Source organism: Apteryx mantelli, chromosome 5 (assembly GCF_036417845.1).
Source record: "Apteryx mantelli isolate bAptMan1 chromosome 5, bAptMan1.hap1, whole genome shotgun sequence".
In the NCBI taxonomy this organism is placed as follows: domain Eukaryota; kingdom Metazoa; phylum Chordata; class Aves; order Apterygiformes; family Apterygidae; genus Apteryx; species Apteryx mantelli.
This window is the reverse complement of record NC_089982.1, coordinates 70,779,085-70,791,941: the sequence shown is the minus strand read 5'-3', so window position 1 is coordinate 70,791,941 and position 12,857 is coordinate 70,779,085. Positions and strand designations below refer to the sequence as shown.

Below are 12,857 nucleotides of genomic sequence, written 5' to 3'. Positions count from 1 at the left end.
CTTGTAATAATCTTTAAATCAGTTCCAATGCAAATCCCTTTAAATATGTACCTACTTGCATTTGCCTGTGTCACAGCTGGATTTGGATGTAAGCTCAAAGGAGTTTTGTGTCCATCCCAGAAAGCTGCAAAAGTACTGATATCAGAAGTTACACACCTTTGAAAATCTGGGCTGTAATATGCATCAGAATTGTCCCTTAGCCATTCTGAAATGTTAGTCCTTTGATTAGTTCCTTCAGCATCCTTCTCCTTTTTACTGCTTGACTCTGTCCTTAACAGCAACTGCCAGAATAAGAGGAGAGGTAACTATTTGTAACGCAGACACATCTCAGGTAACTAGAACCAAGCAATTTTGATCCGTCTTCTATTTGTCCACTGCAGATCACATCATGATACATTTGGCACTACAGGCTATGGAGATAGGGCATATGAGACTCACAGGTAGGTATCCAAGCCATCTTTCAGTCTAGTGTTGTTCTACCCACTGATCTGTCTATTATGGTGTGGGGGGTGATTCTAAGAATAGCTAAATACCATTAAGAAGGCATATGGTTCTTAGGCAACTTCCATCCATGAGCCAAGCATCCCGGCTGGCCAACTTACACTTTCCAGCATGTGAGAGCTTTTCAGCCTCTGAATACAATCATCTACTTCAGCAGTGCAGTCAGTACTGGCAGTTACATACGATACCAAACATACTGTAGGAAGTGATAAATAATTCTGTTTTGAAAAACCTATAAAATACTAATAAAAGTAGGATAGATACAGTTCAAATAATTTGATGATATTTACTGCATAAACTCATATTCAGCCCAACATACTCAGAAACCTCTTGCAGTATTTGCTTTCTAATATTCTTGCTTCCCTTCCCATTACTTCAACCAAGTAGCAAAGACAGTAGTTTATTTTTCTAATATCCTTTGAGTAAAGTGCCTGAAATTTTTTGGAAAAGCTTGGGAAGACCTGTAGAAGAAGGGTAATTGTTTTTAGCTGCCCAACTAGTATATCTGGGAAAAAGGAAGGCAAAGTTTTAGATACATAGTCTCCTCCTCAGATCTTAAAGGCAGCACATTTCAAGCTAAGTATGGACCAGTTGCTCTGAGTTTAATATAATTGTTTTAATCAGTGAGAAAGGATAGTGTGACCAGCATTTGTGAAGCAGAGGGGCAGAAAAAGTGTTAGCAAAGGGAGGCAGATGCAGTAAGGTCATTTGTTGTTCCCTGGGGGAGGGAGAGACATGTAAACAAACAGTTGGGAACAAGGGAATCCCTTCTCTCTCTTTCTCTCTTTCTCTTTCCCCACCTAACAAGTGTATGAATAGTAGTACTTACACATATGTTTTACAGGTATGCAGTGAGAATCAGCTAGGTATGTCTGTGCTCTGTCTTGAGCACTTAGTAAATGTTCTTATTAGCAATGTCTCATTGTAACAGCTGGGGCTAACTAGCTGGATTAGCCTAGTTTTGGAAGAGCATAATGCATAAAAGATATCTGCACTTCTCAGTAAATTCATGCAAGCCTGGTCATATTCAGCAGATTGGTTCAAATATGTATTCAACATTTTTTAATTGTTCATACTTGTACTAGTAGTACAAAACCAGCTATCTGCAGATCTGAATTCCAGGGGAAAGATAAGAGCAAATGTTCACATGAAAACATTATGAATATCATTTCTTCTTGAATCTAGTGTGATGCCACAATTCTGTGTAGATCTGTTAATACCCAACTACTCATGGTGAATAAAAGCATCATGTACATGAACATTACTAGGTGCTTTCCATTTATGCAGAGAGACCTCTGGAAACTACTGCTACTAAGCTAGTATTTCCTATCTTCGCCCATTTTGTGGACCACTTAATAACTCAATCATATCATGCTCTTCATTCTTACATAGAAATAAATATAATCTCCCCATCTGCTAACCTGCTTTTTTCTGCTGCATGACTCCGACTAATTCAGAATAATTGATTTTTTCAGCGTGCATGTGCATGTGCACTTATACATGTGCTCACACCCATTCTGTTTACTTTTAAATGTGAACTCTTGAGTGCTCTGGAGCGAGAATCTATGAGAATAAAGCAAGGACAATTTGTTCACCTCTCTGCCCTTATTATCCTGCTGGGGTTTATTTTTGTCATATTGGCCTTAGCGTGATACTCAGCTGACATGACTGTGTTTCCTGTCAACAATCTCCAATGTAATGAAACTTCCATTGAAACCACAAGACGTTATCTAGCACTCACTGTTCAAAGAAAGGTGACTGTTGCTTTTGGTAGTTTTCTTTTTAATTGGATTTGCTAGAAATAATTCTCAGGTATTCTACTTCAACAATAGAGAGCCTAAATTGGAAGAAGGGTGCTTTAAGCAGAGGCAAGTAGTTTAGTTTAAAATAGCTCCTTATGGGGAGGCACACTATCTTAATTTAGGCAAATTTTAGGGTGACTCAAGCAGTTTACAAGGGTTTTTCTGGTTTTCAGGATTTTACTAATTCCAGCCTCTGTCCAGCCTAAATTTACTTGGCCTTTTATTCAAGAGGTAAAGAATACAATCTGCCAAATTTTGCGGGCAGCTGTGATCCCTGCAAAGTAAATTACAGGACACCCACTTCTTCCACTGCAGCAGAGCTGCTCAGATGCAGGCCGGCAGGCAGAGGGGTCAGGGCAAAAGGAGCCTCTGAGGAGAGCACAGCACATGGACTCCCATCACACAGTGCTGGAGTATCCACCTTTCTGGGCAGCCCCCTCTTTACCTACCTCCTGCTCTCTTCCCCACCACGCACAGCAGAGGTGAATCTGGTCTCAGTTCAGATGAGTTACTTCATATTTTTACCAGAACAGATGAGTGAAAAATTACGATGTTGGAAGTTTTATAGGAGGAAAATGAAGCAGAAAATTATATTCAATAATACACATTTCATTTAAGTAATACAGAGTGAAGTAAAGTAGTGAGTCCTTTATTTGTTACCGTTTGACTAGGAATACCTCTGCACTATGCAAACTATGTAAGTGTAGGAAGTTTCCCAAGTGCAGACGGAGGGATCCTCCAGCCTTGTATGTCTGCATTAACTTGAGCTACACCATATGAGTTACAATGATTAACAAAGAAACAGTATTTATTTATCCAGTAATTGCATTTGCCTGGACATCTCTTACTGATTACACTTGATATCATCTGATACCAGGTGCTAACTAGTGCTTGGATGAATAATTAGCTAGGAATGTCAGGTATTCCAGAAAACAGGTCAAGAGCTTGGCCAAACTAGACCACCAAACTGTAGGAAGATACTTTTATCCCATTTGCAACAGGTAAAGTCAAGAGAGGAGCGCTAAGAAAATGACAGGTATTTTATATTATACAGTAAGTCAGGGTCCAGCTGTGAAAAAGCTCCATAGCTCGCACTATGCCATTTTGAAGAGCAACAAGTAAACAGACAAATGAACAGAAATAAGGTGTTCCATGGAATTTTCAGCCATGCAATCTCAAATCCCAACTGCAGGACATACTAGCATATATTGTCCTTCATTCTTACTTTTCCCTCTGCTTTAATGAAAGGTGCCAGTAAATCCCGAGTTGCTATTTCCAGAAAGCAGGGTGAATACCCTGGGCTTTCACTTTGAACTTCCTCTCTCACCACTGCCCATTAGCATAGGGTTAAATAAACAAATAGCTGCTGGGTTAATAGAAGGAAGAGTGATGACAAGCAAAGTATATGGCATATATCATACAAAAAGACGTTAAGAACAGAAAGAGTAATTATTCAACAAACCGGGAAGCCACATCATCAAATCCTGGACAAATATTTAAATGCATACATACAAAAGTGTATTTTACATAGGTGTCAACCAGATCTTTATCCATCAGCCAGATCTTTACCTTGTTTTTCAAGCAATAGTGTTCAAGGTAAACTGAACTTTTGAACCTTCACATGGATCCCTTCCAAGTGGCTAAGCTACCCCCTATAGTTCTTTTAGGGGAAAATTTGTGATTTACACACTCCTTTGCCTCCAGTTTAGAGCCCATCTCTGTATCAACCTTGTTTCCTTAGCTGCATCAGTGGGATGCAGCCTGCTGGACACTTCCCTTTCAGAATATGTGAGCAGCATAATGATTAGTACTGGACAGAAAACAAACACTCTATTTCATGAAAGTTGGAGAGATTTCTGCACTAGTTTTTACTCTGCACTAAAACAGAACTAAACCTTGAAAAAATGTTTTGCACAGAAAGTACAGAAACCTCATCAGACTATTAAATAGCCCCAGGCTAGATGCCTGCTCAGGCAATCAGAACTCATTGTAAGATCCCTAACTACTAGCTGATTGATTTGGTTTCTCTCTCACTTTCTTGCAATCTCTTCTGTTTCAGCTGTTCCATTTTGTATAAATTAAACATTTCTTGAGTAAAAAATATATTCTTCATAGCCATGAATGCATGATTCATTAAACTTGGGTCTCCCACTCTGCAGGTCAGTGCTTTAACCACTATACTCCTGATTGTGTTTTTTCAAAATTCTGTCTTGGATTTTATTTTCTGACATGGCTAAATAGAAAGACATATCCAAAAAAAGGTGATGATACAGAAGAATGGAGTAACTCGTTCTCTCAAACTGTTCTAGAGCTACTCTACAGCTTGTGTGACCAGTCCACCTCCTCCCCCTCCAACCATTTATATATAGGGGATCTCATAGTGTATTGCTCAGTAATACAACCAATGCACAAATTCTAGCTATGACTTTGTTCTGTTACAAACCTGCCACTTTTGCTGAGAAAGCAATTGTGAACTGCAAAACACAAAAAGCAATAACAGTGACAGCAGAAAATTCTTCAGGCAGCAGAAAAGCTTCTGAGGCACCTTTGAAGGTGCCAGGCAGTATGTGAAGTGGAATTGAGCAGATAGCCTGACACTCAGGAGAACCAGCAAGGGAAACAAACAGACAGGAATGAGAGGAAGAAGGCTGGTTCAAAAGGGAGAGCTTTTTGAACTCTTTGAGATCTTTGTTTGAAAGAAACAAAGAAAAACTCAGTGTCCATTTTCCTATCTCACACTGAATAGTACAGTGTTGTCATGACTCCAACTGGCTAAAAGTGAGCTTACACAGCAACAAGTGGAGAAGCAAGTCCTAATCAGGCAGCTGGAAAGGAGCTAGGGTATGCATGTCTATGCAGAGAATTACTAAGTATTGCCACTCCCAAACACACCTTTCTCGAATGTGAGCTTTAAAAGCACATCCCATCATCACGTTATTAATTTTTAAGGTAGTCCAAACACTAGCAAAGTTTGAAATATCTGAGCTGCAGAACAGATCTCATGACTTCTGAGAAAGATCAGGGTACGTACACGTTCTTGTCAGCATATCTCACTGGATACTCAGTCCTACTGAATTAACCTGACTGACCATAAATCACTCTGTAGAAACAAGCAGCTTAAAATCTAGTAGTTCCAATGTCACTTCAGCCACCAGAGTACAAGACTGAGGGAAGAAGCAGGTCACTAATTTAAGGATCTTAAACTCTGTTATGGACCCTGAAAAACTCTCATCCCTTTTGCTATCTCTGTAGTCTGCTGTGAAACAGTGACATGTAAAAGATGGGAGCTAATTTTGTGTGCAGTATTTGGTAGGAGTTTTCTGATCAAAAAGGCTTTTAGAAAAATTAACAACAGTACAACTAAGAAAAGCCTTTCAAAATATCCCTGAATCTTTACTTAGGACTACAGAAGAACTTCACAGGAATATAAGCAAACAGTAATAATTTCTCATAGAAAGACAAATAAACCTATCCAAGCAATCAGCAAGGTTTGGAAGGCTAATTTACCAATCAGGAAAATTTAGCAGTTATTGATAAAAAACTTTCTTCTCCATACTAGAGCACAGTGCTAGTGAGCAAAGCACTTTTTAAAACCTTGGAAACAACTGATGGAAGAATGTCAGAAACCTTATTGTAAAAACCTGAACATCATGATTCTGTGATACACATCTGTATGTTATAGCAACAAATCTTCCAAAATAAGATCCATGAAGCTGGACAGAAAAGGTAGTTTCTTCCACAGCCTAAAGGGCATTATATAGATGATGGAGCCATACTTTTTTCAGAGGTGCACAGTGAAAAAACTAGAGGCAATGATCATAAGGTGCAGCAAAGAAAATTCTGATTAGACATAAAGAAAAAAAAATTTCACTGTGAGGGACTGGACCAGGTTGCCCAGAGAGGTTCTGGATTGAAAAATCTATAAAATCCATGCGGGGGTTCAAAGCTGCACTGGACAAAGCCCAAGCAACCTAGTCTAGCCTCAAAATATGCTGTGATTTGAGCAGGTGGTGGGACCAGATAACCTGCAGAGGTCCCTTCCAACCTTCATTATTCAATGATACTATGATTTTTCCAAGAATGGAAGTTGTTGACTCTTTTCTGTCTGGAAGGGCCTGCCATGCATGTTACCGTCCTTTTTTGATTTCATAACACTAAAGCCTAACTGGCAAGACAGCTTTATTTTTCTAACATATTTAGTTGTCCATAGAGTTTTAGTAATCGGTCATACTGGGTGTGTTTATTTGAAAAGCTGATGGCTAACATGCTTTAACAAGGACATTTAAGATTCTACTTCAGACAGTATAAATAATATTCCACAGTATGTTAGCCAGTTGCAGTCAATCTTAAGCTGCTTGGAGCTCTACCCTTATACAAAATTGATTTCAGCCACTGTCTTCAAGGAAAGAGTAGCTAGATTTTCATTTGTCTTCTATTCCCCAAATCCCAATATCTTTGGAAACCTGCCTAATTACGTTCTTTATTTCCATTAGATATTCATTGGAAAGCATGTCTGCATTCTGTACATTGTTGCCACACAATCATAGCTTCTTAGAATTATAGAATAATATAGGTTGGAAGGGACCTCTCAGAGATGATAGTAACCTTGCAGTGACATGAGCCAGCTTGCCCTTAGTACCCTCAGATTCATCCCATCTAGGCCGAGGGAATTGTATACATCCAGTATGCTTAAGTGGTCCATAACTCAATCTTCCTATACTATGGGTAGTAATTTTCTCCCCAGAACTCTTGACAAGGCACACTAGGCACAAGGATCTAGGAAGCCTGAGAGCAGACCTTGACAAGGAAGAGTGAGGAGTCACCTGTGCTTTTTCAATGTCCTTTATCACTAGGTCACCTGTCCAGGTGGCCAGCGGGTCACCTACTGAGCAGTGGGCCCATATTTTCCTTGGTGTTCCTTTTGTTGGTGGTGTACCTGTGGAAGCTTCTTGTTGCCCTTCACACCTCGCCAGTTCAGCTTTGGCTTTCCTAATTCCTTCCTTGCAAGTCTGGGCAATGCTTGTATATTCTTCCCAGATAGTCCATCCCTGCCTCCATTTCCTTCCAACATTTAAGCTCAGTCAGGAATTCCCCATTTGGCCAAGCTGGCCTCTGGCCACACCTTCGATTTCCTGCACATCAGGATAGATCATTCTTGTGCTTTGAGGAGATTGTCTTTGAATCAACTAGCTCTCTTGGGATCCTTTGATCTTCAGGGCAGTGTCCCCTGGGATCCCACCTACCAGGTCTTTGGAAAAGCCACAGTCAGTCAGTCAGTCAGAAATGCTTCTATCACACAGAACTGAGTGCATCTATAGTTATGTTTCTTTTTTGTTTCATAAGTCCATTTTTCAACACTCCCTAACTAGTCACTTCTGACTAATTGTCAGTTCTGATCATAAAATAACCCATCCTACTGATTAGCATCTAGAAATGGGTCACTGGCTCCATAGGCTTTGAGAAAACTTCTGTGAGATCAGTTCAACCCTAATAAAACACAGTGAAGCGCCTATCACTGCACCAGATCACTGCAAGGACAGCCCCATCAATGCTGATACCCAACACCAGAATATTTGACTGATGGGTCCTGGGAGATTGATTTTATATCCACCAGCAAAGACAAAAGGTAGAAGTGGGGCAGAGGCAGAGAACTGTGGAAGGTGGCAAGAGCCAGTGAGTAGGCAGAATATTTGGGGATGACAAGGGGAAATCTTTGTGAGCAACCCAAACAGGCCTACATACAGTCCCATGCCCATCTAGCTTACTCCCGATTGCAGATCTGATAGATGGTAACAGATCAGTGATAGATAGTAACAGACCTGATCAGCCACAGGAATGAAATAGCTTTGTGCTGGAGGTCTGAAGACATACTCCACCTTGCCCTTCGGCAATGCACTAATATTGTATTTGAGAAGCAAGAGGCAAAAGGATGGGGGAAGGGAGAATGACTGGCCTGAGGCTGTGCAAATACAGGAATGTTTTGTGTTGAAAAAAGACCTCTCATTTTACACATTGCTCTATCATGTGCTGCTGTGCTGGCCCTTTCTGGCTGTGCAGTTCAAAAATTGTCCAGCTGATATGTGTGCTTCTTCACATTTACATAAAAAGCAGAAACACTACCACATTTGTTAGATTTTATCTATATTGTTTTTTTCTTAACTATTATCTAAACTTCCTGTGTAAGCCTTGAGATGAGAAGAAACCACACTAAGTACAGTCAAGAGAGTCTGTAGGGTAATGAAAAGGTCACTGGCAAAATAACAAGACAAAGTGGTGACATTTGGTCCTCCTACACTCTTTTAATGTGTGAGAACACATAGGAAAAAAATAGTACATTCCGGTCAAGAGAGCAGAATGCTTTCTTGCGAGAAGACGCTTTTTGCTTGTTAGCTTGAGCTGATCTAAGATTCTCATTTCCCCCATCTTCATGGAAATACATATATCTTTAAACACAGCCAGCTTTGCACTTACAGCAGTAATTGGTTCAATGACCTAATTAGACCAAGGTCAGGTACAAACTAAATCACCATTCAAAGAAGACAGCAATTTAACAGAATAAATCAAGGATCTAAGACATATACAACAGCACCAAACCCTCAGCTTCAGCTGCTCATTTCTGTGCTTGCCACATGATTTAACAAGCAGCAGTTTTGTTTCTGTATGTCAACAGAGCCCTGCGTTCTGTATGCAAATTGCACAGGAAACCAGAAAAGGTTTATGGAACAGCTTCTGTGTGCAATGAGGTAGATGATAGATAAAATGCATGTGATATACTTTCAAAGAATTGAAAAAATGCTGCAAGTATAAAAAATAAGGTGATGAAACATTGCAGTATCAGATTAGCTGAGAAAGGTATGAAATGAAATCACCTAGTTAATCAATCAGCTAGATTTTATATTGCACTTCAGGAGGAGTCTTAGTAAAGACTATAGTAAATATAGTAAAAGATATTATAAATTGATCTGCAGAGTTAGCATTGTCAATATGCTGTTATTTACCACAACACAGCACTTTGCATCAGTTGCAAAGATGCTATTGTAGAGTTGTTTGGTACCCTTATAAGTGGGGAGATGATTTATCTTTAGCCTGGTTTACAAATGAAACAAGGCCTGGGCAATCACTTTGCCTGTCCATTCCTCTGTCTGTCAGCCCTCCCCCCCCACCAGTAACTCCCTAGTATCTGATACTCAGCCTTTAACATGTAAAGCGCTTTGTCATCAGAAGTAATTGCAAAGAATTTACAACAGAAGAAAATACAACCAGGCTAGAAATTTGTGTCAAGTAACAAAAAACTGAACAAGACAACTGGATAATGGCAACCATCTGAGATATAAAATTTGGGATCAGTAAGGGGACACTGGTATTCAGTCTATGTCCAGACAGATCACCTGATAAACAAGTTAACAATGTAATCAGTATTCCTAGTAATGGATATGGCTTCTACAGAGCTCGCAAATGGGAAGCTTTTCATGTCCTTTAGATGGTTGCCAGTACAAGCTTGGAGTTAAGGCACCTTTGTTTGTTGGTCTGTTTGTCCTCCTGTAGTCCTGTTCTAAACTGTGCTTGTAAAGCAGTCACTCTATCAGCCTTCTCAGGATGACTGAGGTAGGGGCAACCTCTGAAAAATACAGAGTAACAGGTCAAGAAGCTGTTCTATATCCTGCAAGCACTAATGCACTCAGCCTATGCCTCCACTCTGCGGTAAGGCTCAAGTTGTTGCAGACAGGGGAGCTGAAAGAAAGGAAAACTGAATAGGATGCTGAGACACTAAGTTACAAATGCATTTTTCACAGTAGCTAGTGCGTGCAGTTGGATGGCATACAGCTCTTCACAGCTGTCATTTTGTACTATCTGTTTCTCTTAACTCAGCCCATTTATCATTTTATTTTCACAGTGTTCTTCTCAAGCCTTCTCTAAATGTTATGACAGCTTCTACTCTGTGAAATTGGGAAGCTGTGAGAAGACTATAGTCATTGCTATTCCAACAAAAGCCAGGAAAGAAATAATTTCTTTAATTATTGTAAGAGCTTCTGCTCTTTTCAGTTCAAATTCTCTTATTCATAAGTTCTGTAAAGAACTGACAACTAGTAATTAGAGGTTTCCACAAGACTGGGAGTAATTAATGGCACTGTGAACAGCGTGGTATCACTGTGGTCTACTGCATTACGTTAATGTGATCCTTCATGATTCCTAAGCTGTCTAACCTTTGAAGAAGCCTATTTCTATTTTATGGACAAATTCACTCCTAGTATAACTTTGTTTCCTCAAAAGCAGTGATGTTGTTTCCATTTTTACCAGAGAGCTGGTCACACCACATACCCAGAGAAAAAATAGAAGCCAGTGAGGAGTAACTAGGACATAGGCAAAGCATACGATCATAACAAAATATTTCCAACAAACATTTTGGACTAGATGATCTCCAGAGGTCCCTTCCAACCCCAACCATTCTGTGATTTTCCCCACTGAGGAAGAAACGTTTCCAGAGTTTTCTAGGAGCAGGTTTTAACCCTAGGCAGCAAAAAGATGCACAACACATTTTTTTCTTACCTAGGTTTGCAGGTTTTCTTTGATCAGTTCAGTCCCACCTGCTGCATACAGCCTCTTAGGAGCAAGGATTCTTTGTGCCCTCAGCCAGGTTTTGGGTGCCAGAACTGTCTATGATTGATAGAAAAAAAATGGTATCTATGATTAAAAAAAAAAGATAAATCAAACTTTTGAGCAGACAATTTGGGAATGGTTGGGGGGTGGTTTGTTATCCTTTGCTGCATCAAAAATATGATCCACAGAACTTCCAAGTAGAAGTGGGAGTTAGCTGCTTTTTTCTTACAATACCCTTAGCAGTAATTATGCAGACTAATAAATTACAAATAATACAGTTAGTTACATTCTTAAAGAAGTCCCCTGCTGCAATAAATAGCATCAAAAGCAGATGCTGGCACTCACTGGCCTAAAGTATTTCTATTTTGCAGTCTTTTACACTCACTTTCTAATCAAAACTCCCCAGGGATTTAGTGTAAACAGAGGTAGAAGAGTGGACACACCTTGATTAGATTATTATTAGTTTAGATGCACTGAAACTCAGGTAACTCAGAAGGCTCCCAGTGTTGGCTATAAGTTTATCAGTTATGCCACTTTTTAAAAACGTACTTTTCTTTGTAAAAGGTAGAAATATCCACTATCAAACCAGTTCAAGAAGGATACAGATCCACAAGCACTTCACTGCAATCTCAGGAGAAATGTTAAATTTGCATTTCCATGAAGTTCTGTTAAGAGTGCTGAAGTACTGTTGCTGTGGTAGAATAAAGTCAGTTTAAGGTCATCTGCTTGAGGAAACTGCTTAATAAAGTGAACTCAAGCTAGGCACCCTCAAGCCTGAGGGGACTCAAGATCATTGTAAAACATGCTGCTATGCACCTCCCTTCATTTTTCTACATTTCCCTTTGACTTCTGTGCACCTTTCATGCCTTCCTGTTCAGGAAAAACTATTTCAATCCTTCTTTGTTAAGTTACCATCTTATTTAGCCCCCTTGGTCAAATCTTCTTGTGCCAGAACATTTGCAAGAAGTGAGTTCATTCTCACATTCACACTGAGAACAAAACTATCAATCACATTCCTAAACACAGAAATATTTGATTTTACTGGCCCTTTTGCCACTCTCTCATCTCTCTTTGTGATTCTTATTCATTCTGATTAGGATGTGAGAATCTGCTCACATTGACTTGACATTTACTTGTCTTTAAAATTGCTTGTGTAGTTTGAGGTGCTACAAAATCAACAACAAGGACACATTCCAGAGGAAACTGAGTCCAAATTTGGATTGTTTATTCTTAATGAATCAGTGGGATATCTGATAAGAAAAGAAAATGTTTTCTTACATCAGGCTTCCTGACCTAACAAACAGTGATTTTTAAAGTGTTTTTTAACTATTCAATTAGCTCCATTCTAAGAGTCATTCTTTAAGAATATTTTGAGATATTTATCTTCAATACACAGAGCAAGCAGATAATGCAATTTGCTGCATAAGATGTTTAGGCTAACTAGGTTTTATTCCAATATGGCATTTACTTAGTTAATGAATCTGAACAGCAACAAGTTGAAAACAGATATAAAGAAACATTAAGAGGAAAATAAAACAAAGTGAATAACCTCCCTTGTGTATTATTTATTTAAAGATCATAAGGTTTCATGTGAATATCATGTACTCATGTTTTCATTATGATTAGAACACAGAACAAATAAAGAACAATTATCTGTGCCTGTCAGGACAAAACTCGCTTGCTTACTTAAGGACTATGGGGGGAAAAAAAACATCCTTTATGAGCTAGTTATTACTGAATTGTCTCATATAGACACTTGCACTTTTTCAAGAACTTGTGATAGGGTCCATTATGGGAATACAAGCAGTCAGTGGACAGGCCACAGGTAGTATCCTGGAAACCTTTGCATTCCTATTATTGTATAGAGAACTTTATTCCTTTTTCTTATTAATATACCAAATAATTTTGTTATAAAGTTACCAAAATAAACATTAATGATATTTACTTAACATTTCA

At 39.1% G+C, this 12,857-nt stretch overlaps 1 long non-coding RNA gene across 2 annotated transcripts in view; it reads right to left on the bottom strand.

Moving 5' to 3' along the window:
- Nucleotides 1-12,857, bottom strand: part of LOC136992271 (uncharacterized) — a 36,701-nt gene that overhangs the window by 152 nt on the left and 23,692 nt on the right. The window contains exons 2-3 of one of the 2 annotated variants that reach the window (XR_010884464.1): nt 10,851-10,958; nt 157-281 (exon numbers count right to left, since the gene is read on the bottom strand). This is a non-coding gene — a long non-coding RNA (uncharacterized lncRNA). Of the gene's footprint in view, nt 1-156; nt 282-2,752; nt 2,836-10,850; nt 10,959-12,857 lie in introns of those variants that run through there. The other variant, XR_010884465.1, reaches the window with a different exon arrangement.